The 25,592-nt window shown below is 36.5% G+C and overlaps 1 pseudogene; it reads right to left on the reverse strand.

The window, feature by feature from the left end:
* Positions 1-449: 449 nt before the first annotated feature.
* Positions 450-9,901, reverse strand: LOC137245878 (probable cytochrome P450 6a21; annotated as a pseudogene).
* Between the last annotated feature and the right edge of the window lie 15,691 nt (positions 9,902-25,592).

Below are 25,592 nucleotides of genomic sequence, written 5' to 3' on the forward strand. Positions count from 1 at the left end.
AATGTAACAACACATCCTAGTGTTACCATGATCCACGTTTTGGCCTATATCTCGAGACCTTAGTCACCAATATGTATGAAAACTACCCTGTACTAAAGCACTCATCAACAGCTTTCATTTGATATCAATATTGTATAAAGACGGTCCAGGGGTATCTCGAGACCCTGGTCACTCAGGGGTATAAAAATTACCCTCTCCTAAAGCACTCATCAACAGCCTTCATTTGTTGTCCATATTGTATGAACACATTCTAGAGGTACCCGGGTCCACGTTTTGTTGGCCGATTCTCAGACCTACTCAATATACTCACAAAATTTCATGAGAATCGGTTTAGCCGTATCGCAGGAGTTATGCCTCTAACACCGTGACACAAGCATTTTATATATTAGATTTACTACTTTATTTTAAATAAAAATATTATTTAATATAACGTGTTAATGAACAATCAGTTAGCTTTTAATCCTTTCGAATTTCATTGTTATACCATTCTTGCTGGTTGTTAGATTTGAAGCACGTGAAAGTTCCAATGGAATTTCTGTTAAATCACAAGTAGATACTTCAAAATTAGGTAACAAATAAATTAATGCGACGCGCATCTGCATTTGACTAAAACGCATGCCAATGCAATTACGTGGACCATCACCGAATGGCAACCAATTGATTGAATCGCGTGCTTGCATTTGCTCAGGTGAAAAACGTTCGGGATCAAATTTGTCTGGTTCTTGATATATTTCGGGATTGTGGTGTATCGCCTTGACAGGTATGAATATCACAGTGCCCTTTTCGATGACATATATGGGATGTTCAGGCACAACATAATCTGATAGCGCCACACGTTGTAAACGAGTTACAACGGGATATTTGCGAAGTGTTTCTGAAATAAAAGAATAGAAAACAATGAAGGTACACATTAAGGTTTTTAATTAATGTACCTATTTGCTATTAAGAGACTCACCTGCTCGTATCGATATACAGCAGCGAACGAAAAAATAGCAGTGGTACGATTTTTCAATTTTCGTCGGTTGAATTGTGTGTTTTTTTTTAACTTTATTAAATGTTTGGGAAAAAGTTGAAACAACTCGACATCAGGACAGACAAAGCGGCCGCTGTTTCGATTATGCCATGCAAATCTCTTCAAACCCCTTTCTCTCGGGAGTGGGACTAAAACACGCACTCCTGTAATAATCGGACTGTTTACAAACGCATTCGACCATCACCACGTCTTGCTGTTATACAACTTCTTCCCAATTGGCTTCTGCTAACTATGATATTGTTGTTGTTGTTGTAGCGATAAGGACACTCTCCGAAGGCCTTGGGGAGTGTTATCGATGTTGATGGTCCTTTGTTGGATGCAGATCCGGTACGTTCCGGTAACAAGCACCATTAAGGTACTAGCCCGACCATCTCGGAAATGATTTGGTATTACCACATGAAACCTTTTAAGCTATCACAACCGTCCATGTATAAAAATATTCAGTACTGAAAAAAAAATTATTAAGCCATGTCCGTCCGTCCATTTACGATAACTTGAGCAGATATTGACATATCTTCACCGATTACTGGCTTATCCGGACCCAGAATAGATTGTTATTGAAACTCGGACGATAACCACGCCCACTTTTTCAATATCGAAAATTTAGAAAAAATAACACATTTTAGCTAATGAAATTCGGTAGGTGGATTGGTTTTATGACGCAAACCATAAATTCCCAAAAATTTTGGAATATGGACTTGGCACCATCTTCATTCAGAAGAAGAAAATTTGGAAGTTTAACAAACCGTATATCAAAAGCCGTTACAGATATTACATTAAAATGTGGCAGACACACTATCCTTGCGAAATTATATAGAATAAGTGAAGATGATCAAAATTGGTTAAAGACCACGCCCACAACAGCGTCTCAAGTGCACAGCTGGGTACGTAATGTTCGGTTTTACTTGAACTAAGACTATCTTACTTGTTTTTTTTTTTTTTTTTAATATTTTAAGCAAAAACTTCTAGGAATTTTGTAGTTGAAGCTTTGCAAACCAATCTCAAAAACGTTTTCGAAAAAATTCGAGAAAGTTTTACGACAATTTCAAACTCTTCATCGTCAATTAATTCCCTCTTACTTATCTTCGATTTTTTTGAGAAGCGGCTTCTATAAATTTTATAACTGAATCCAGTCTCAAAAAGTTTTCAAAAAAATTTGAAAATTCGAACAACATTTGCGAAAATTTCGAAATTTTTATTTGGAATCGATTTTGGTCTAAAAAAGTATGACTTAACGGTCTCTCAAAATACGCATTTATTTAAAATTTTTTTTCTGAAGGGTGTTTTCGATTTTCCTCCCTACAGAATTTTTTAAATTAACAAACTTTTTCGAAACGCTTTTTGAGATTGGTTTCAATGTATAAAGTTTGTTCTTAAAATAACGAAAATAAAAAAAGAACTTAATTGAAGAAATTTGATAAAAATTGCCACTGTTTATGTATATGGAGGGCATAGGTTCTCTTTGGCGGCCACCGTGGTGTGATGGTAGCGTGCTCCGCCTACCACACCGTATGCCCTGGGTTCAAACCCCGGGCAAAGCAACATCAAAATTTTAGAAATAAGGTTTTTCAATTAGATGAAAATTTTTCTAAGCGGGGTCGCCCCTCGGCAGTGTCTGGCAAGCGCTCCGGGTGTATTTCTGCCATGAAAAGCTCTCAGTGAAAACTCATCTGCCTTGCAGTTGCCGTTCGGAGTCGGCATAAAACATGTAGGTCCCGTTCGGCCAATTTGTAGGGAAAATCAAGAGGAGCACGACACAAATTGGAAGAGAAGCTCGGCCTTAGATCTCTTCGGAGGTTATCGCGCCTTACATTTATTATTTTTTTTTTTAGGTTCTCTTTTAATTCGCAATTCAGAATAGGGAATGATCGTGGTTCACATCAACCCACCTGCTATGACCTGTGTCATGTAAGGCATCGTATTAATGCATTCATATGTGGCTACATTATCAAATTTGTCCAATGTCTTCAGTATTTCTTCTCGCAAACGCTTTTGAATATTCAAACTTAACGCCAATTCGTACAACAAAAAGCCAAGAGTTGTCGAAAATGTTTCAAAACCAGCCACAAAGAAAATAAAAACTTGCGCTGCCATTTCTTCCACTGACAAAGCTTTTCCATCAGATTTTTGTTCTAATTTGTTCAAATCCATTAAAATGTCAAGAAAATCTTTACGTTGCACTTTATTCTTCTCGCGGTAATCAACAGAGTCATGCACAAGCTTCAAAAAGAATTCGGTATATTTATCTTTACGGGTTTTTTTTATTACGCGAGCTCGAAAAAAATGCTCCAACTAGCTAAACAATTTTATTATGTTGCTTCACAGCACTGGTGTCAGGTGTCAAAATAAATTTTGTGTTTGTGAAAATTTTAAAAGAAAAACGAAAAAAATTAGCAATCCTGTCGATTCATTGGTAAATATTTGTATTTAATTCTAAATATAAAATTTTTTTTATTTATTAAATAAAGAGTGTTTGCCAGCAAAATGATGTATGCGAAGTGCTGAACGAAATATTGGAGGCCGTGTATGCTAGCTCCAGTTCATCCTCTGAAGATTCGGAAAGCGAAAATGAACAGCATGAGAGGTGTAACAACTTCGAAGGCACGCTTGATGCGATGAGAGGGATGGACTTCAAAGCGCACATGAGACTCAAGCGTGAAACAGTGTTGTATCTTACCAGTAATAACAAAAGCTTTTTTAATTAGTAAATACATTTATAAACTAAAAAAATATTTGATTTCTCTAGCGAGGTATTCCACATCTTCTTTTGTTGCTGACCAGTCTGGTGTTGGAAGATCACGTATCACACCCAAGAAATCCATTTACATGTATATATGGTATACTAACAACAGCGTGACATTTCGCCCACTAGGGAATTTGTTTGGTGTAGCCACATCAAGCGCATGGTCCGTTGTCCAACGTGTTTCTCGCTATTTGGTATCTATTAGTGATGAATATATCAAGTGGCCAGAAGGTATTCAGCTACAAAAAACGACTGAAAAGTTTTACCAAAAACAACGTATCCCTGGTGTTATTGGAGCTATAGACTGTACGCACATTGGTATTAAAGGTTCGAAGGATCAAAAAGAAATGTACTTCAATCGTAAAAAAACCTATAGTATAGTCCTGCAAGCTGTAGTGGATGCCGATAAAAAGTTTATTGATGTAACCTGTGGTGAGCCTGGGTTACTTCATGACTACAGAGTTTTGAGAAGATCCAAACTCTTTAACGATGCCGACAGTCTACACGAACAAATGTTTGCAGGTTCATATTTTATAATTGGGGACTTGGCTTATCCGACGACGAATTGGTTGGTGTCTCCATATAAAGACTACGGAAATTTGACTCAAAGTCAGCGAAAATTTAACGAAATCCATTCTTCAACTGGGTTGTTGAAAATACGTTTGGACTTTTTAAAGGACGTTTCCGAAGACTTATGAAGTTTACGGAACAAACAGATTTGCAGACGATTACCAACATCGTTGTCAGTGCGTGTGTTTTGCATAATATTTGCATCACCCATGACGATTTGTGTGACGCTGAAGAAAATGAAATGGACGATGCAGTTTCCTTTGAGATTGAGGAGGAAATAGAGGAGTCGAATTCCAATTCCAACTTAGATAGAAGGGAAAATCTTTTTAATTATTTAAGGCAACACAATTTAATTTAAAATAACCTTTTGGCTTGGAAGAATAAATTATTATAAAAATCTGAAGATAACACGTTCATTTTCCTTCGACCAATGCTTGTGCACCAAGGTGCTTTATGGGATTCGATGAGAGACTCGTAAAACTAACGACAAACGCAGATGGCGTTGGAATTGTCATAAATGGAAAGTGCCTTCCAACGACTAGCTTTTTGATGGATCGGGCGCTTCGGGATATTCATACCTGGGTATCTAATTTCTGGTTGAAAGCCAACGAGAAGAAGACAGATATGGTCTTGTTTACAAAGAGGTACAAGGTCCCAAATTTGACCAGGCCTAAGTTAGGAGGGGTGACCTTACAGGACCTTGCACAAAATATCTAGGAATCATCCTAGACAGTAAGCTGTCATGGAAGCTTAACGTGGAGAAGAGCGTGAGAAGGCCTCAACGGCTTTTTATGCATGTAAAAGAATGCTGGGGTGTACATGGGGCTTATCGCCCTCTCTTTCTCATAGCATTTACATTCCAACCAGGGTCGGTGCCTCGGGGCAGCTTGAGCGCCGACCATACGGCCATAGTAGTATAGCGTCATTAACCACAAGACGAACAGAATACCTGATTCCCTATCTGCGCTTCAAGGGAGATCTTAAGGCCACAATAGAGGTGGACGGTTGGTGCAAGGGTGCTCAAATGGCGGTTCCAAAGTAGTGGAAGGAGAAGGATCTGTGGCACACTGTGCGGAGATGTGCGGGGCTGTAAAGTGTCGAAGATTATGTGTAGGTCTTACAACCTTAGACTAACTGAGTTGAAATCTTCAATCATTCGATTTTCAGTATATATCGCACCCTAAATTAAATAGAGTCAGAACTCTAAAACATTTTATGTAGATTATTAAAGTTAATCCATTCAAGTTAATATTCCTTAACTATTAATTAGTCCCATCTGACCTATTGAAAATCGATTTTTTCAGTAAAGTTCAAAGTTAATAAATAATGTTTGATTTGAAAATTGTTTGCCGATATGAGAAAAATCGAATACAGGTGAAAATTGAAAAACCAAGCATTGAAAAACGTTTTCAAAAAATTGCAAAAATTAAAGTTAAGAGTTTTTTTTAAAACGGATGACTTTTGCGGTTTTCACCTAATTTTACTTTTTTATAAAAACATGTACAAACACATACGTCATAAAATGGATATAAACGAAAGCTCATGAATCTTACGCAAAATTCGAATTCTAAACACGAATCCTCAGTTAAACTTAAAATTTGTTACTAAGAATTTTTATAATTCTTCTGAGTTTGCAGTTTTGTATTTATTTATTGAATTTAAGTATGACAAATTGTTAGTCCTAATGCAAAAAAAAATCTACTGTTTTTTGACACCTTTTTTGTCCACTCAGCTGGAGCAATTTCTTCCCTATAAAGAGAATAACTTCAAAAGAATATACTCAACTCAGCTGAAAAAACTGTATACTCAGAAATAATCTAAAAATTCTTAGTGACTTATTTTTAAATTTTACTGAAGATGCGTATTTCGAATACAAATTCTGCGTAAGATCGTGAGCTTAAGTTTATATCGACTTTATTACGTATTTGTACATGTTATTACGATAACCGATTTTGATTCGGAACAAAGTCGTGTCAAACCTATCACACAAATTTCTTTATAAATTCGAATACAAATCGAAAGAAATGAAATAAACGAAATTAGAAATAATGGTAAAAATTTACAAAGCGGGTGGATTGCAGAAAATGACCTAGAAGGTTCAATGTAGACATATCATATCGTTTTCGAGATAATCTCACTTATTCACCCATTTTTCCATTAATTCCAATTTCCTCTGCTCCATCTGCATATCCTTTTCAAATTTTTCCCTCAGCAACTCTTTGAAGTGTTGCAGGGATTCGTCTCGCGATTTAACTTTTTCTTCTGCCATTTTTTTCTTCAGCTCAAATATTTTTTCATAGTACAGCTCCCGTGCGGAACGCTTTTTGCGTGATGATGTATTAGCTGACGCAGATGGCACTGGCGATGGCGATGCAATTGGTGGAGGTGTTTGCGTTGATGATGGCATGATCGGTGAAGGTGTTTGCGTTGGTGATGGCATTATTGGTGAAGCTGTTTGTGTTGGTGATAGTATTGCTGATGGAGAAGGTGATGGCGATGTCAGTACTGCTGGCGTTGATGAGGGAGGCGGTGGTGAAACTACCGACGACTGACACGTTGATGATAGTGGTAGTTGCAGTTTTTCAACCGGCCTGCAGCCAACGTGGACGGTGTGGGTATTAGAAATTTTTGGGCTTTTCCCAAATATCTCGTCCATAATGTCCATATATGGAGTAAAGCATGGAGTAGCGCCAGTTCTGCGGTTGTTGTCTTTTGCTGCTTTGTATGCGTTAAGCAACGTACGCATTTTCGCTTCCAAGCATAATGGTGCCATATCCGCATCCTAAAACGTATGTTTATTAATTTGATATGCAATGTAATTTATATGATGGTTAAATATATTTTCTAACATACCCCATTAAGCAATGGACACCTTATCTTCCAATACATTTGAGAAGGCAGACCTCTTTTAAGCTATTGCATAGATTTTATCGCGGGCTTGGCGACTAAGTAAAAAAAAAACCGTAACGGATATTTGTCAAAAAAGATCCGAAAAGGCTCGAAAATGTTCGAAAAGGTTCGTAAAGGTTCGGTGTTAGCAACAGGCCAAATACATAAAATTGGATCTCTATCATAAACAGCGGTGGGCACCACTAAATTTATACGGTTACCAAATTAAGAATGTGTTAGTAAACACGAACGCGTAGCGAGCACGAAAGCAAAATCAATTATTTATTTAGTTTGATTTCAATGCTTGAACACTGAACACGTGTCACACGCACTTTTTGGTACTCTGCTTTAAGCGCGCGTGCGACACTTCCTCACCGTACGACCATCGAAATCAAACTAAAAGAGCTGTCGTTGGTTTTCACGAAGTAGCCATTGTGCTATCGCTTATCGTATACATATATGGTCGCTTACAAGCCAACCTAATAAAACCGCACTGCGTTTTTTTAGCGCAGGCAAACAACCGGCTTTTTTTGACCTAACCCAAATAAGCATGCGTTGCGACAATGTAAAGCAAGTGTGCAAACGTCAAATCTAAATGTCACACAGAACAAAAATTGGAAATCGAGTTAGGTTTTCACGCAGCAAATTCAATTTGAGTTGCTCTCATACAAGTTGTATGTGCATGAGACATTTTTGACAGAAAATGACTTGCGTGTGTTTATATTAGGTTGGCTTGTTAGCTGGTGCTAAGCTCACGCCCACCCCGGATCATAAAGTTAAAGTTAAAGTTAAAGTGGATGTTAAAGTTAAAGTTAACGTTAAAGTTAAAGTGAATGTTAAAGTTAAAAATAAAGTTAAAGTTAAAATTAAAGTTAAAGTTAAAGTGAATGTTAAAGTTAAAGCGAAAGTTAAAGTTAAAAATAAAGTTAAATTTAAAGTGAATGTCAAAGTTAAAGCGAAAGTTAAAGTTACAAATAATGTTAAAGTTAAAATGAAAGTTAAAGTCAAAGTTAAAGTTAAGGTTAAAGTTAAAGTTAAAGTGAATGTTAAAGTTAAAGCGAAAGTTAAAGTTGAAGTTAAAATGAAAGTTAAAGTTAAAGTCAAAGTTAAAGTTAAAGTTATAGTTAAAGTTAAAGTTAAAGTCAAAGTTAAAGTTAAAGTTAAGGTCAAAGTTAAGGTTAAAGTTAAAGCTAAAGTTAAAGTTAAAGCTAAAGTTAAAGTTAAAGTTAAAGTGAATGTTAAAGTTAAAGTTAAAGTTACAGTTAAAAATAAAGTTAAAGTTAAAGTGAATATTAAAGTTAAAGTGAAAGTTAAATATTAACTTCTCATTTATTCAATAAAAGTAAAAAATTTGTTTTCTTATCGGTCACCACGCTTAAAAAGGTTAACTTGAATTAATATCAAAGACAAAACTTGAATTAATATCAAAGAAAACAAAATGTTGCATAAATATTATAATTGCATAAGTTGATAATATGCAATAGCTTTGCCGCGGCAGCCCCCGAGTGCCACACGTCCTTTTTTTTTTTTGGATGCAGGAACTCTTCCTTCCGTGCAAGGTAGCATCTCAAGAATCCTGCGGTTTGTTCCCGGCTCCTGTTTCTCCGTTTTCTTTCCTGAAATCTATGAAACAATTGCTAATTTAATATTTTTGTTATAAAATACTCTTGCGCATATTTACTTACGTTTGCTCCAATTTGTTTCACTTTATTTTGTTCACTTCACTTTTGTTTTATTCGTATGTTCATTTGATTCGCTCGTTCACAATAGTGCCCTATTTTTGAATATGCAACACTATACAAAACTATCAATCAGGTCGACAATTAGCTAAGCGGTTTCAACTGAAAGCGCTTAGCCAACTCAACTCGATTACTTTTTATTGTTGCTTTCCATGCAATTCGGTAAGCTAGCTAGTGTTTTAATTGTACTAGTTAGCAACGAAATACAGCTTTTATTTGAACACATATGAAGTTTGCTTGCTAAATTTGGTAAAGCATTCATTAAAATGTTAACTAAGGTTCAATGACGTCTATCGTTTAAAATATTACGCCCCATTTGGAGGAAGATAGCATCTGGATTTTTGAGACTATTGCATTCAATACCAAAGGCACAAGATCCGATCACATCTGTGTTGAAACGCGCTAGAATTTCTGTTACTTCAATTTGGTTGCTCTTTTCCAGATAACGATTTAAGGCTTCCACAAATTGATCGGCTACCGCAATCATCGTGGGTAGCATACATTTCATTTGGCCGGAAGTGAATGTAGGTGAGAGTTTATTACGTAAATAACGCCACTGTTGACCATCCAGCAGGAACAAATTTCCGGATAAAGGATCATCCTTTTCATTGCTATATAAACCACGATCGGTAAAGTTATTAAAATCTTTTATCATAATGCGTTTAATAAACTCTGGTGATAAGGCTAGCACCGCAGGTTGTTGTAGAAAGTAGAAACCGCAAAATGGGCCCGACCCCAAATAACGTATGTAAACCATTGCAAAAGCTTCCACATAGCTTACGGTTTTCGGCGCGTCTATTAAATTTCCAAACAGCCAATATGGCTGATCACAAGGTATACCTCGTCTCTGCCAGTAATTTAGATTACGGTGTGATATGTAAAATACTCCGCGAGTACTGCAGCGAGCAAAATTTCTGTCAAAGTCATTGCAATATGCAACTTTTTACTGTTAGAAATTGTTGAGTTGTGCGTGCAATAAATTTGAACTTTGCATTAAGAATATCAAAGACTGATTAGAGGCTTTTAGTCCTAGCTGCATATTTATAACTCTTGTATACTCGTACGGAAATAATCCTCACTGTTAAAGTGTAATTGTATGTTGTTATCGTTCAAGTTGCACCCATAAGATAAAGACATTTAGAACCCGTTCAGCAAAAAAATTTGTGTTTGCACTTCGCGTATTAGAAGTGAAACTTCTCTTCATGCAGCCCGTAAGCAAGTTTAAAAGTTTGAGCCTAAGACCATATTTGCCTTAATCTACAATTAATCATCAATAAATAATCTACGCGTTAGATATGTTCCATTTCTGGGAACTGGATTATTTTCTCTCGAGTTTTCACATTTCTCCTTAATTTTGTGCTTCCAATTTGTGATTACACTTTGGAGGTGGAATCTTTTCTATGACAAAAAAAAATCTCCATCTGTAAACATTGTTCATGAACGATTATCAAAAGTAAAAATTTGTATGGGGAAATCTAATTACGAATAAGAGTTAAGTACGAAAATGAAGATAATCTCGTTATAAGTAAACTAAATAGGTCTAGTATGGTTTAAAATTAAGACAACAATACCGGTCTTTGTAAAAATTGGTGGACGGAACTTGGTTTCAATCTTAAACTAATGTAATCTGCACTTCCAGCTAGGAGAAAAGGCAATGCTAATGGACGGGTTTCGAACCGATGGACCCCGGATAGTAGTGTGTGAAATGTATACAATTTTCTATTATAAGATTTGTTTAAATTTTTTGGATTTGTTGAGTAAAAGCCACAACAACTAACTATTATGGTTGGTTGTTATTGCGAAGCGGGAATCGCCCATTTACTTTTTAAATGCATTCACGCATTTTTTGCAAGCAATTTTTACATTTTATTTTATTAAATGTTTACCTTGTAAATCTCTTCAAAGCCTTTTCTCCGGGGAGTGGGATTGGAACCCGCATTCCTGCGATGGTCGGACTGTTTTTTTGGATTCGGTTGGAAACAATTTTGAGATTTTAGACTAATTGTCCAATCGAGCTTCAAATTTAAACCCAGTTACTGGGCGATTCCCATTCGCAATAATAAGCAATTTGAAAACTGAGTTGTATATTGAGAAATTTTGAAGTAAAAAATTGGCTTAAAATTTAGTCTCAAATATCTAACCGTGTAAGAAGGTTCGAAAGTTAGTTAGTAGTGAACTTACTAACTTTGTGATTTTACAAAAAAAAAGAAAAAGATTGACAGATTTTTAAGATTTGAAGTGTGTGCAAGTTTTTTCTTTGGATTTTTGAAGCTTTTGGGGTTTGTTTCTATTTTTAGAGTTTTTAAACTTAAATTTTCTTTTTATTTAGACCTATTACTCAGTTAGGTTTATATTTTAAACAGGAAAAAATTAAAAAACGTAGTCAAAAATTGCGAAAGTTTAATAAATTACTTTAACCACCGAATGATTTAAGATTTAACCGTACAAGGTTGCCAGTTAGGTTGAACTGGCCGGTCCATGAGGAGCTCACATAGACTGAATGAGGCCGTAGAGTTACCAGAAGTTTGTTTTAACGACCAAACTGAAAAACCCCATCAAAAACCAGGACCTATGTTATAAAAAAACTTCGTCCTCCTTCGTCGTACTACGCAGACCCTACTTCGGAACCATCTGTGTACACGTGTATCGCCTCGTCCGCCATTTGAGCACCCTTCCGCCAACCATACACCTCTATTGTGGCTTTAAGATTTCCCTCGAAGCGCAGATAGGGAATCAAGTAGTCTGTTCGTCTTATGATTGATCACGCTATACTACTGTGGCCGTATGGTCGGCGCTCGAACTGCCCCAATGCACCGAACCTAGTTGCAGTTGTTAACGCTATGTTGTTTGCTACCAGGTCTAAAGGTGGAATGTGCAGAATGGCATACAGTGCAGCCTTCGGGGTTGTTTTCAGGGCTCCCGTAATGCTAAACATTGATAGCCTGCATACCTCCTCTAATTTTTTGAGGTAAGTTGTTTTTTTGTGGCTTTCCAACAAACAAGAACTCCACAGTATAGAATAGGGCTTACAATCGGTGTAAAAATTCAATGAGAAAGCGAGGGTGATAAGCTCCTCGTACACCCCACCTTTCTTTCCACTTATGAAAATTGCAACGTCATCTGCGTAAGCCGTAAGTTCTACGTGTCCCTCATCGAATCGCCTGAGTAGTTGGTTGATGACCAGCGTCCACAGCAGATGTGATAGCACCCCTCCCTGCGACGTTCCCTGTCCTCTGATTTCGTGGCCTCGTACAATCCCCATTGTGATGTAATATTCCTGCAATTTGACATGCAGCCGATCCATCTGGTTAAAGCTGGATGTACTTTAATATAATTAATACCATCCATAATCGCCCATTTAGAAACATTATTGAAAGCCCCGGCAATGTCTAAGAAGACTCCTAGAGCATATTCCTTATATTCCAGGCAGGGCTTTATCTATGCTTATTACCACCCTATGCAACGCGGTGTCTACCGACTTGCCTTTGGTGTACGCATGCTGTGTTGTGGAGAGCAGCTTTTCATCCACGTTGGACTTTATGTACTACGCATCTATCAGCCTTTCAAAGGTTTTGAGCAGATTTTATGTTAAGCTGATGGGTCTGTAGTCTATGGGATACAAGTGACCGATCTTCCCCGCCTTTGGTAGGAAATCTACATGAGCAGTTCCGGGAATACACCATCTGGCCCCGGCGATTTAAACTTGAAAATGTCTTCACTGCCCATTCGATCTTGGTATCGGTCACCAAGTCCGGCACTACCCGCTCCGTGGTCGAAGTGTGAGTGCTGTCTTCTAGCTCTTCTAAACTATCTCTCGATGGGAAATGTGTATCGAAAAGCACCTCAAGGGATTCCTCTCTATTACGTGACCATTCTTTCTTTATAGGTCCTGGACTATGTTTCCCCGTGCTAGGGTTTTTTTCAACCGTGCTGTTTCGCTGGAGCACTCTATGTTCGTACAGAAACTTTTCCATGAGATTCTCTTCGCCCTGGAATTTCCACGCTTGTATATCCTCAGTAGATCCCTGTACTCGTCTCGACACGCTTGGCTTACCACTGCCTTTGCTAGCTTAACCAATTCGTTTACCTGTCTTCTTAGAAGACTCATCTCATATCTCCACCATGGCGGCTTTGCTTTTCCTCTGAATCTTTTGTTATACGCAGTCATAAGCGTCCTTGTTAGGAATTCATTAGACTCCTCTGGCAACCTCTTTGGGTTGTCCCAGTTTTGTTTCTACCTGTTACTGGAATTTAGTCCAGTTCGTTGACCTAGGGTTTCTAAAGGTTCCTCCCTTCTCTACCCTCTTTAGGGGGATGCTGAAGCTGATATACGCATGGTCGGAGAAGGATGGTCTATCAAAAACCATACAATCATACCTTGATATATCACGTTCGGAGCTCAATGTAATATCCAGAACATTGCTGGATGTTGGACCAAAGTATGTAGGGGCATTTCCCCTGATGACTATCTGCAAATTGGTTTGCAGGATGTAACAAAATAGAGACTCGCCTCTCTCGTTCATATCTGCTCCTCCCCACGCATTGTGGTGCGCATTTGCATCCGCGCCTATGACCAAACGTCCTTTTCGCGCTACAAACCTTTCCTCCCAATGAGAGCCACGGCTACTGGATCAGCGCCACGTCAAACCAACCCTCCTCAAGGGTCCGTCCGCCCGTAAACACGATAACTTGAGGAAATTTTTAGGTATCTTGATGAAATTTGGTATGTAGGTTCCTGGTCACCTCTGGTCCACCTTTACGGCGATATCTCGAAAAGGCGTCGATCTATAGAACTAAGGCCCACTACCTTTTAAAATACTTTTTAACGCCTTTCATTTGATTCCGATATCGTAAAAGCACATTCTAGAGTCACCCCTGTTCCACCTTTATGGCGCTATCCCGAAATGGCGTCCACCTATAGAACTAAGGCCTACTCCCTTTAAAAATACTCATTAACACCTTTCATTTGATACCAATGTCATAAAAACACATTCCAAGGTTACTCTAGGTTCATTCTCCTACATGGTGATTTTCCCTTATTTTATCTCCAAAGCTCTCAGCTGAGTATGTAATGTTCGGTTACACCCGAACTTAGCTTTCCTTACTTGTTGATTTTAGTGCCATTCGCGTTATCAATTTCGGTTTGAATTTGGATTGTATTTTCAGGTTCGTTTATGGCTCTAGTTTTACGGCCTAGATCGGTTACGGCTTAAATTTCTCCTGTTGGTTTCAGTCACGGTCGTGTATAACTTCTAATTTAGATTGTGGATCCGGTACGGTACGGTACTTCACTATGGTTTCGGTTTCATTTTCGGTATTAGTATGGTTTTTTGTTTCATTCGGCTTCGGTTACGTTCGCGTATCATTCGCATTTTTGGTTCTGGCTTGGGTCCGCTTTCGATTCTCATTTCAGAGCATGTCTAGTATTTTTACGGTTCCAGTTTCAGCTCATGTAACAGATTCGGTTCCGATTTAAGTCCTGGTTCTGGTTTCGGTTTTGGTTACGGTTTAGGTTCCGGTACAAATAAGTTTTTGATTTTAGTTTCGGACCGGTTTAGGTTCTGATTTGATTTCGGTTCCAGTTTTGGTCCGATTTGAATTTCTATTTCGGTTTAGGCTTCGGTGTGCTTCCTTTGCTTTTAATTTTCTTTCCGTCCCTTTTGTTGATATAATCATCTACGAATTTATTGTCATCATAATTATACTGATTTTTCTTCCTCTTCCATTTCACTTATTTTTACAGTCAAAGTTTGAGCCCGAATTGTAAATCTTTCAATTTACTACTGTTTTTTGTTTTTTTTTTTTTAATTTAAATTTAAACTTTATGATTATGTCAAAAATCTCAAAAAAAACACATTTAAGTGAAAATCAAAAAGTTAAGTTTTAAAAATTTAAAAAAAGATTTAAAACAAAACCAAAAAGTTTAAACTTCCTGCAGAAAGTCTAAAAATAAAAAAATTTATTTGTGAAAAGTGCTGCAAGTCCCAAAGCGTTAAATATTCTGTAGTTTATGAGAATTTTTCGACTTTATTGTGGCTCCAAGATCTCTTTGCAAGCTCAGGCACTAGAGTGTGTTGGACCTTTATTCGATAACGCTTTACCGCTTTGATCATACGGCCTGCACTCAAGCTGCCTCGAGGCTGTTGTCATTGTTGTTTTTAGGGATCCCGTTATGTTAATCGTTGATGATCTGCATACCCAATCTAGTTTTTTTCAAAAATAAGTTTCAGTTTTTGTCTGTTTGAGAAGACCTTTGTACCAGTTACATCGTTTGGTCGAGTTATAGCTTGTCTGCAGTTAAGAACAAAAATCTGTAAAAAAAATTAGTAAGGAGTCTCTTGTACTAAACATGAAATGAACCATTTGTGTTTATTCGTAAAACCCCTCTTCCTATAACAAATCGATTTTAACAGTTAATGCACTTTATACGAAAACAAGTAAGGGTGTCTTATTTCGGGTATAAGCGAGCATTATATACTCAGAGTGAATTTCAACTGTACAGTACATTTCAGATAAATTACTTTTCTAATCCTATTGAGGCATATTTTAAATACAAAATATTCCCAAAAAAGTAAGGGAGTATAAGTTCGAGTGTAACTATTTTGCGCTAAAGTATACTTTGTTATTCTAGTCTCTACCCTTTTAAAAGTCTTTTATATAAAACTGTGCATGGTCCTTAACCGTTACCGTCCATTTTTACTACAAAAATTTCCTGATATAAAGAAAGCACGTATTCCCAATTTTATCACGATATGTTAATTTTTCTTCGAGTTGTGGCTACCGATAAATACAAATTTGCTTGGTCAAAAAAGGGATAGAGCCACGCCCATTTTCAAATAAAAATAAATAAAGAAGTGAAAGGCGCGATTACCCCCGAAGAGATTTTAGGCCGAGCTTCTCTTCCAATTTGCGTCGTGCTCCTTTTCCTACAAATAGGCGGGATGGGCCTACATGTTTTATGCCGACTCTGAACGACATCTGCAAGGCAGATGAATTTTCACTGAGAAGCTTTTCATGGCAGAAATTATAACGGAAACATTTTCAAGTAAGAAAAAATATATCATAACAATAATAATGATAAAATAATTATTGTTAGGCCTTGAGATCGATTCAAACTGGCGATCGGAAAAATTTTTGTTTCTAAATTTTCGATGCTTCTTTGACCGGGAGTTGAACCCACAATCTTTGGTGTGGTAGGCATAGCACGCTTCCATGACATCCCTAACCCACTGGGGATCAGTTTTTTTGGTATTATATAGTGGTAAGTGTGAATGTGAGTGACACGGCGTCATACATAATCTGGCACTTAATATGGGTTCTGTTTCCGCTTCCGAGTTCGGTTCCGATTTCGATAAACTCACTTCCGTTACACTCAATTCTAAACGAGAGCTGTGCTGCTGTTTATCTGTCATAAATTTCTGTTTGCCATATCGTTTATTTGACGCAAACCACGAAAGATATTTTCGTATAATATGAATATTACCAGAAGAACTGATAATACCCGATCTAAGTATCCAATGAGACCCCTTTCGTTTAAATATTTCAATTATGGATATTTTTTTAGTTCTACTTTAGGAGATAACAGGGCAGAAAATATGCAGATAAAGCCCCGTTATTTGTCTTTGTGTTGGTGCTATGTGGCAATTCATAACATTTAGCTGTATATAATATAAAATTTTTTTATCAAAATAATAAACATTTTATTTATTAAGAATGATTTTTACTTTCTTTATACTAGTTTCGCTGGATGTTTTTTCGAGATATTTAGAAAGTACGTGTAGAAAATGTGGAATCTTGCTACCGCTATTTGAGTAGTTTTCCGGAGAGCTCGATTCTTGGAACTAAGAACTTATCTCAGAACCCCATGATTATGCTACATGAGGGAAACATACTTTCGCTAAATGATCCACGGATCGTAAAATCTAAAAAAATAGTCCGCACTTGAAAATTTTGCTTTCGTGTTTCAAGGAACTTCCCTATAACCCGGAGACCTTAAGCTTTGAAGGAAACTTCGAGCTTTATTAGGCTGTAATATTTAGGGTAAAAGAGTTTTCTAGATGCGACAAGGGTCGAGATATTTAGATGCATATTTAGAATTCTGGAAACTTGCGATCGATTTTAAGTAAGTACTCACTGATCTACAAACATGAAACCTTACACATAGTTCAGATCACCTTAACGGTGCAACAAAAGTAGAAAGTAACAAGTAAGTGCGTCTAAGTTCGAGTGTAACTTAACATTATATACTCAGCGTGAGTTTCAATTGTACACTTCATTTCAGATAAATTAATTTTCGAATTTTGTTAAAAAGGATTTATTTTTTTAAAGCTCTAGAAATGTTGTGTAATGCTTGATCGAAATAGGGGCGTGGCACCGCCCATTAAAAAAATGTCTCCCAATTTCCTCTTACAATAAAACTTTGTAAGTGCAATATCATTAATACAAATTATTATTCTAGTCTACTACCCTTTTAAATATCTTTTATATAAAACCGGGCGTAGTCCTTAACCAATCTCGTCCATTTTTTTTTTTTTTTAATATTTCCTGCTTTAAGGAAAATATGTGTGACCAAGCTTATTACGATCCGTTAATTTCTCTTCGAGTTATGGCTCCCGAAACATAGCAGATTTCATGGTCATAAAAGGCGTGGCACCACGCCCTTTTTCACAAGTTTTTATTTACTCCTTTTTCTTGTTATAATGCCACTTGGGAAAGGAAACACCATTTTTAAATGAGTGTCTCTGTTCCAGCATGACCTGACGTACTAATGATTTTCATCACTAAAATAATTTTCAAATTCATTCTGTATTAATAGTCATAGCCACCACTGTTAAAAATGTTTCAGTATATACCTATATACATAATTTTACTTATTGATTCTCTTGCATTCTACTTTGAAATTTGTACATGAACAGATATATGCACATCATCTGCACATACCTACGTTTATTATTATTATTATAGACATTGCTATTTACATATGTACCTATTTTTTAAACGGTTTTATTTTTATACTCAGTTGAGCAGAGCTCACAGAGTATATTAAGTTTGATTGGATAACGGTTGGTTGTACATATATAAAGGAATCGAGATAGATATAGACTTCCATATATCAAAATAATCAGGATCGAAAAAAAATTTGATTGAGCCATGTCCGTCCGTCCGTCCGTCCGTCCGTCCGCTAACACGATAACTTGAGTAAATTTTGAGGTATCTTGATGAAATTTGGTATGTAGGTTCCTGAGCACTCATCTCAGATCGCTATTTAAAATGAACGATATCGGACTATAACCACGCCCACTTTTTCGATATCGAAAATTTCGAAAAACCGAAAAAGTGCGATAATTCATTACAAAAGATCGATACAGCGACGAAACTTGGTAGATGAGTTGAACTTATGACGCAGAATAGAAAATTAGTAAAATTTTGGACAATGGGCGTGGCACCGCCCACTTTTAAAAGAAGGTAATTTAAAACTTTTTCAAGCTGTAATTTGGCAGTCGTTGAAGATATCATTATGGAATTTGGCAGGAACGTTACTCCTATTACTATATGTACGCTTAATAAAAATTAGCCCAATCGGAGAAGGACCACGCCCACTTTAAAAAAAAAACTTTTTTTAAAGTAAAATTTTAACAAAAAATTTAATATCTTTACAGTATATAAGTAAATTATGTCAACATTCAACTCCAGTAATGATATGGTGCAACAAAATACAAAAATAAAAGAAAATTTCAAAACGGGCGTGGCTCCGCCCTTTTTCATTTAATCTGTCTAGGATACTTTTAACGCCATAAGTCGAACAAAAATTAACCAATCCTTTTGAAATTTGGTAGGGGCATAGATTTTATGACGCTAACTGTTTTCTGTGCAAATAGGCGAAATCGGTTGATGCTACGCCCAGTTTTTATACACAGTCGTCCGTCTGTCCTTCCGCGTGGCCGTTAACACGATAACTTGAGCAAAAATCGACATATCTTTAATGAACTTAGTTCACGTGCTTACTTGAACTCACTTTATCTTGGTATGAAAAATGCACGAAATCCGACTATGACCACGCCCACTTTTTCGATATCGAAAATTACGAAAAATGAAAAAATGCCATAATTCTATACCAAATACGAAAAAAGGGATGAAACATGGTAAGGTAATTGGATTGTTTTATTGACGCGAAATATAACTTTAGAAAAAACTTTATAAAATGGTTGTGACACCTACCATATTAAGTAGAAGAAAATGAAAAAGTTCTGCAGGGCGAAATAAAAAACACTTAAAATCTTGGCAGGTATTACATATATAAATAAATTAGCGGTATCCAGCAGATGATGTTCTGGGTCACCCTGGTCCACATTTTGGTCGATATCTGGAAAACGCCTTCACATATACAACTACCACCACTCGCTTTTAAAACTCTCATTAATACCTTTAATTTGATACCCATATCGTACAAACTCATTCTAGAGTCACACCTGGTCCACCTTTATGGCGATATCTCGAAAAGGCGTCCACATATAGAACTAAGGCACACTCCCTTTTAAAAATACGCATTAACACCTTTCATTTGATACCCATATCGTGCAAACAAAGTCTGGAGTCACCCCTGGTCCACCTTTATTGCGCTACCTCGAAAAGGCGTTCACCTATAGAACTAAGGCCCACTCCCTTTTAAAATACTCATTAACTCCTTTCGTTTGATACCCATATTGCAATCAACTAATAAAAGTTTTGTGTAAAACAGTCTCACTAAGTACAACCGTGAGACCATGCAGTTCGCTACACAGCTGAAAACCCAAAAGCGCTTAGTCTCTGCATTCTCAATGAGTGGAGCGATATTCGCTAGAACGCGGCTTGGGCAAATTGCAGTAAAAGTTCTTTACAAAGAAGACATCATAAAACTTATACAGAGTGATAAATGACTAGTGCATTCCTATTTTGTTTTAACTATTTTAATTCTCGCTTATCTCTTATCTCCTATATACTCTTTATGCTAATGTATTAGTACTATGTAAGAAATTATTATTTAAGCTTTTGAAAACTGATTTCTTTTTGCTCTATTTTGCTCATAGAATACGGATCAATAGTCTGGCATCCGCGATATCAAGTTCATGCAGATTGGCTTGAGTCAATACAGAAGCAATTTTTATACTCAGTTGAGCAGAGCTCACAGAGTATATTAACTTTGATTGGATAACGGTTGGTTGTACAGGTATAAAGGAATCGATATAGATATAGACTTCCATATATCAAAATCATCAGTATCGAAAAAAAATTCGATTGAGCCATGTCCGTCCGTCCGTCCGTCCGTCTGTCCGTTAACACGATAACTTGAGTAAATTTTGAGGTATCTTGATGAAATTTGGTATGTAGGTTCCTGGGCACTCATCTCAGATCACTATTTAAAATGAACGATATCGGACAATAACCACGCCCATTTTTTCGATATCGAAAATGTCGAAAAATCGAAAAAGTGCGATAATTCGTTACCAAATGCGGATTAAGCAATGAAACTTAGTAGGTGTGTTGAACTTATGACGCAGAATAGAAAACTAGTAAAATTTTGGACAATGGGAGTGGCGCCGCCCACTTTTTAAAGAAGGTAATTTAGAAGTTTTGCAAGCTGTAATTTGGCAGTCGTTGAAGATATCATGATGAAATTTGGCAGGAACGTTACCCTTATTTCTATATGTCTGCTTAATAAAAATTTGCAAAATTGGAGAACGACCACGCCCACTTTTTAAAAAATTTTTTTTTTAAATTCAAATTTTAAAAGAAAAGTTAATATCTTTACAGTATATAAGTAAATTATGTCAACATTCAACTCCAGTAATGATATGTTGCAACAAAATACAAAAATAAAAGAAAATTTCAAAATGGGCGTGGCTCCGCCCTTTTTCATTTAATTTGTCTAGGATACTTTTAATGCCATAAGTCGAACAAAAATTTACCAATCCTTGTGAAATTTGGTAGAGGCTTAGATTCTAGGACGATAACTGTTTTCTGTGAAGAGGGGCGAAATCGGTTGAAGCCACGCCCAGTTTTTATACACAGTCGACCGTCTGTCCTTCCGCTCGGCCATTAACACGATAACTTGAACAAAAATCGATATATCTTTACTAAACTCAGTTCACATACTTATCTGAACTCACTTTGTATTGGTGTAAAACATGGCCGAAATCCGACTATGACCACACCCACTTTTTCGATATCGAAAATTACGAAAAATGCAAAAAATGCCATAATTATATACCAAATACGAAAAGAGGGATGAAACATGGTAATTGTATTTGTCTATTGAGGCAAAATATAACTTTAGAAAAAAACTTGGTAAAATGGGTGTGACACCTACCATATTAAGTAGAAGAAAATGAAAAAGTTTTGCAGGGCGAAATCAAAAGCCCTTGGAATCTTAGAAGGAATAGTGTTCGTGGTATTACATATATAAATAAATTAGCGGTACCCGACAGATGGTGTTCTGGATCACCCTGGTCCGCACTTTGGTCGATATCTCGAAAACGCCTTCACATATACAACTAAGGGCCACTCTCTTTTAAAACCCTCATTAACACCTTTAATTTGATACCCATATCGTACAAACACATTCTAGAGTCACCCCTGGTCCACGTTTATGGCGATATCTCGAAAAGGCGTCCACCTATAGAACTAAGGCCCACGCCCTTTTAAAATACTCATTAACACCTTTCATTTTATACCCATATCGTACAAACAAATTCTAGAGTCAGCCCTGGTCCACCTTTATGGCGATATCTCGAAAAGGCGTCCACCTATAGAACTAAGGCCCACGCCCTTTTAAAATACTCATTAACACCTTTCATTTGATACCCATATTGTACAAACGCATTCTAGAGTCACCCCTGGTCCACGCTTATGGCGATATCCCGAAAAGGCGTCCACCCATAGAACTAAGGCCAACTCCTTTTAAAGCACTTATTAACACCTTTCGTTTGATACCCATATAGTACAAACAAATTCTAGAGTCACCCCTGGTCCATCTTTATGGCCATATCTCGAAAAGGCGTCCATCTATAGAACTTAGGCCCACGCCCTTTTAAAATACTTATTAATACCTTTCATTTGATACCCATATCGTACAAAATAAATTCTAGAGTCACCCCTGGTCCACCTTTATGGCGATATCTCGAAAAGGCGTCCATCTATAGAACTATGGCTCACTTCCATTTGATACACATGTCATACAAACACATTCCAGGGTTACCCTAGGTTCTTTTTACAACATGGTGATTTTCCCTTACTTTGTCTCCACAGCTCTCAACTGAGTATGTAATGTTCGGTTACACCCGAACTTAGCTTTCCTTACTTGTTACTGTTTTCTTTAAGGAATTTTCATTGGGACTCTGCGTATAATCTTCCACCTCATACTAGTCGGTTAAAGCTTATCAATCTTCCAACTCTCGCTAGTCGTAGAGAAATGCTAGGCGTATTATTTATGGCTAAACTACTGAATGGACTAATTTCTAGCCCCTTTCTTTTGAACGAAGTAAACTTCAATGTTCAATCACGAGCGTCAAGACATTACAGACCTCTTCTTTTCGAATTAAATAAACCTTTTCGGTGTTTGTGTCATGATTTTAACTCTCATTCGAATTCATTTGATATAACGGATTCACTTTTTACTGTAAAGAAAACTGTAAGTTTGTCCTTAGTTGCGAAGTCAAAATGCGCCAAGAGCCTCCCATGGTTTAACCATCAAATAACAGAGCTGATTGTTAAGCGTAATAACGCGTATCTAAAATGGATGCAATGTAGGTCTGAGGAGGCATACCATGATTTCAAATTTAAGAGAACGGAAGTAACAAAAGTCATTAAACGTCAAAAGTTGGCGTTTTATGAAAGCCAATTCAACTCAGCTATGGGATCCAGTCAAATATGGAAACATATTTGCGAAAAAGGCATTGGTGCTAAAACCAATTTTAATGATGAATCCGTGAACACCAACAACTTACACGAAAAGTTTGTCGATTTGTCGGTATTTAAAAGTAAATATGCTATGACCGTTACAATTGAAACGTTAGTTTAGCTGCGTCTAATTTCAGTTTTAAGAGTGTTGATGAGTGCAATGTTGTTCAAGCTATATTTAGAATTATATCTAATGTCACGGATTTCGAAGGGATTCACCCGAAGTTTTTGAAGTGCTTACTCCCAAATATCTTACCATACCTTACTTACGCTTTCAATATAGTTTTATTTACGTCGAATTTAGCAAAAATGCTGGAAAAAATCTAAAATCATTCCGGTTAGGAAACCCAATGGCGACTTTAGGCCAATTGCCATCTTACCATTCTTATCTAAGGTTCTTGAACGACTAATACACAATCAAATGAGTTACTTCATTATTAATAACTCACTGCTTAGTCAGTATCAACCTGGATTTAGACCTAACAGGAGCTGTACTACAGCTCTTCTAAAGGTCACCGATGATATAAGGTCAAACATAGACAAAAATAACGTAACATTTCTAGCTCTACTCGACCACTTCAAAGTTTTCGACTGTGTAAGTCACACACTTTTATGCATAAAACTCAATAAATTGTATAATTTCTCTTCAACGTCACTGAGCCTAGTTCAAGCTTACCTTTTCGGTCGTTCACAAGCCGTAAGTATGGGAGACTCAACATCGAAACTTTTGAATGTAAGAAAAGGTGTCCCTCAAGGATCAATTCTCGGTCCATTTTTATTTGTGCTTTATATAAATGATATCGTGGATGTTATGTAACATTCATATCTATGCATATGACGCTCAACTCTATCTTGGTTATCCCGTAGATTCCATAAATGTTTGCATTGGGAACATAAACATCGACCTAGATCAGATATACAGTTGGGTTTGTCATAATGGCCTAGTCTTGAACCCAAACAAGTCCCAATGTATAGCAATATATAAAAAACGATTTGACCTCGCAAATTTTCATGAGATAAAGTTGAATAACGTTGTAATAAAATATGTAGATACTGTAAAAGATCTCGGTGTGATTTTCAATAGAACGCTGACATGGAACAACCAAATATTCACTAATTTAGGCCACGTGTATGGAATGCTGAGATCCCTATAGAGTGTCCACCAATTCACACCCCAAAAATTCGCCTACTTCTAGCTAAAGCGCATCTTATACCGATTTTGCTATATGGCTGTGAACTACATATATGCCGGTTGTGATAGCAGGGGTATGAGGAAACTTAATATCCTATATAACAACGTGGCTAGGTATATTTACAGCGTTAAACGTTACGATCACATTTCAACTTTTGCTCTAAAAATATTTTCCATCCCCGGTTCAAACACGAAGTTATGCAACACTTTGCCAAATGATTTGTATACCTCTCTCTCTCTATTTCCCCATTGTATATTTATACTCAGCGTGCTTTGCACACAGAGTATATTACTTTGATTGGATAACGGTTGGTTGTACAGGTATAAAGGAATCGAGATAAATATAGACTTCCATATATCAAAATCATTAGTATCGAAAAAAATGTGATTGAGTCATGTCCGTCCGTCCGTCCATAGCTTGAGTCAATATTGAGATATCTTCAACAAATTTGGTACACGAGCTTATCTGGGCCCAGAATAGATTGATATTGAAAATGAGCGGAATCGGATGATAACCACACCCACTTTTTATTTATATAACATTTTGGAAAACACCAAAAACCTGATTATTTAGTAAATAATACACTTAGAATGTTGAAATTTGACGTATGGACTGATATTGAGACTATTGATAAAAATTTGAAAACATTTTTTTAAATGGGCGTGGCACCGCTCACTTGTGATAAAATCTATTTTACAAATATTATTAATCATAAATCAAAAATCGTTCAACCTATCGTAACAAAATTCGGCAGAGAGGTTGCATTTACTATACGGAATGCTTTGAAGAAAAATTAACGAAATCGGTTGAGGACCACGCCAACTTTTATATAAAAGATTTTTAAAAGGGTAGTGGACGAATAAAATAAGCTACATATTTGCAAAAAAGGGCTTTATATCAATGGTATTTCAGTTCCCAAGTGGAAATAGGAAAAACTTCAAATTTTAAAAAATGGGCGTGGCACCGCCCCGCAATTTTCTATGTTTCGGTAGCCATAACTCGAAGAAAAATTAACGGATCTTAACAAAATTGGGTACACAAATTTTCCCTATAGCAAAAAATATTTTTAGAAAAAATGGACGAGATCGGTTAAAGACCACGCCCACTTTTATATGAAAGATTTTTAAAAGGGTCGTAGACGAAAATAATATCCGCGAAAAAGAGCTTTGTATCAATCGAATTTTACTTTCCAAATTGTAACATTAAATTAGAAAACACAAAATTTTTTTTAAAATATAAGTCCCGAAATAAAAGTTAAATCCCGACTTTTATTTTTTAAGGCCAAAATAAAAGTCCGGATTTAACTTTTATTTCCGGACTTTTATTTTTAAAAGTCCGAGTTTAACTAGTTCCATCGGACTCAAAAAATAAAAATCCGAAAATAATTTTTATCTTGATCCAAATATATTAAAAGTCCAAAAATAATAGTTTTGCAAGGAATTATATTATCAAAGGAATAACAGTTTCGGCTCCTGATTTTATGTCCTCCG

This window comes from Eurosta solidaginis, chromosome 3, assembly GCF_040869045.1.
Source record: "Eurosta solidaginis isolate ZX-2024a chromosome 3, ASM4086904v1, whole genome shotgun sequence".
Classification (NCBI taxonomy): Eukaryota; Metazoa; Arthropoda; class Insecta; order Diptera; family Tephritidae; genus Eurosta; species Eurosta solidaginis.